The sequence below is a fragment of the Panulirus ornatus genome, chromosome 42 (genome assembly GCF_036320965.1).
Source record: "Panulirus ornatus isolate Po-2019 chromosome 42, ASM3632096v1, whole genome shotgun sequence".
NCBI lineage: Eukaryota > Metazoa > Arthropoda > Malacostraca > Decapoda > Palinuridae > Panulirus > Panulirus ornatus.
Genome location: NC_092265.1, coordinates 27,887,374 through 27,889,178, shown reverse-complemented (window position 1 = coordinate 27,889,178; position 1,805 = coordinate 27,887,374). Strand labels below are relative to the sequence as shown.

At 37.0% G+C, this 1,805-nt stretch overlaps 1 non-coding gene across 1 annotated transcript; it reads left to right on the top strand.

Moving 5' to 3' along the window:
• The first annotated feature begins 517 nt into the window (after positions 1-517).
• Positions 518-589, top strand: TRNAV-GAC (transfer RNA valine (anticodon GAC)). The gene has a single exon. It is a non-coding gene; the product is annotated as a tRNA-Val (tRNA).
• The last annotated feature ends 1,216 nt before the right edge of the window (positions 590-1,805 follow it).

Sequence of the window (1,805 nt, the reverse complement as noted above, 5' to 3'; positions counted from 1 at the left end):
TCTATACAAATTTGATAACTTTAATCTTGATAAAATTTGTAAACAATTCACCTTCTTGTCCACATAATAACTTTATGATACGCTTGTTGTCTGTCTTGGACAATCACATGTTTACCATATGGCGTCCTAGCTACGTTTCTTCGTTGTATATCAACTGACTGTCATATTTCTCTCTTGTGTCTCCCCTGATGATGTGAGTTTTACAAGAAAGTGCACTTGGGAACTTATCGTGTTTATTTTCCCTGTGAACTCATAAGAATATACTTGATCACGTGCAAAATTGCGATCCTTTTCAATATATATATATATATATATATATATATATATATATATATATATATATATATATATATATATATATATATATATATATCCTTCAGTATGTTTACTTTCGATACTGAGGAACAAAAGAAGGAGCCAAACAAGTAAATTTCGTCAAAGACATCTCTCTTTTCTTAACGCTGCCTCGCAAAGATTTTCATTAATTCAAATTGAAGAAACAGACGTATTTTCTATTGTCTGGTTAGCTCAGTGGTAGAGCGTGAGTCTGACACACTCAAGGTCGTGGGTTCGAGACCCACACCAGACATAATTTTTGTGTTTTTCTTTTTTCATTTTGTCCGCATCACATGTGTGCAACATTCAGTATGTTCGTCCAACGTTATAGTGAAGATCTTCACAATAAATTGAGGTTTTAGACCTTATCTGAAAGGGTCAGGTCCACCAAGACGTCCTTGAAATCTTCCAGAAGCTTCTGGCGATCCTCCTCCAACTGCTGGGCACATCAGAGTTAACATGGGCCGGACATCGGTTGTGGAACAACTTAATCTGCTTCCAGTAGTTAGCAGGGATTATAATGAGGGCTCTGACCTCATACCAGGTCAGCTTAGTTCCAGTCTATTGCTTAGTTCCAGTCTATTGCTTAGTTCCAGTCTATTGCTTAGTTCCAGTCTATTGCAACGACAATAAAAAAGTAAAACTCATTTCTTCGTGGAAAATTGAGAGGAAAACACGACAGCAACATGGAGATTTACCCTGTGGTTATTTTGCCGGCTAGTCGGCAACGGTCGGTCAAACACTATTTTGCCGTGGTAATCTCAGTGCTTCATATAATACTATGACACAAAATATGTTCTTGGGGGCGTAGCTCAGTGGTAGAGCACTCGCTTGGCATGCGAGAGGACCCGGGTTCAAACCCCGGCGCTTCCATTTTTGTTATTTGGGAAATTCATTGTTTTCAGTGTTATATATATATATATATATATATATATATATATATATATATATATATATATATATATATATATGTATATCGTCTGATCAGGGAAGTTAAGCAACGTTGGGTCTGGTTAGTACTTGGATGGGTGACCGTCTGGGAACACCAGGTGCTGTTATCCCTGGGGATAGGGAAGAAAGAATACTTGCCACGTATTCTCTGCGTGTCGTACAAGGCGACTAAAAGGGGAGGGAGCGGGAGGCTGGAAATCCTTCCCTCTTATTTTCAATTTTCCAAAAGACGGAACAGAGAAGATATAAAGATATTGTAAAGTTGTAACTAATATAAGATATAAGAATGAATGAAAGATACGGATGTAGCTGAAACAAGACGTAATGAAGATAAAGGTGCAATGAAAGTTATTCTGTAGTGAAGATAAATACATATGTTGAGATTTTGTATTGAACATCAAGAAGTAATGATAATGATGAGAGTGTAGTGACGATGAGGGTTTATTTGGGAGTAGTGACAATTGCCTTTACAATGATAATAAGGAGGTAACACAATGAGGAACACAAACTTTCCAAAG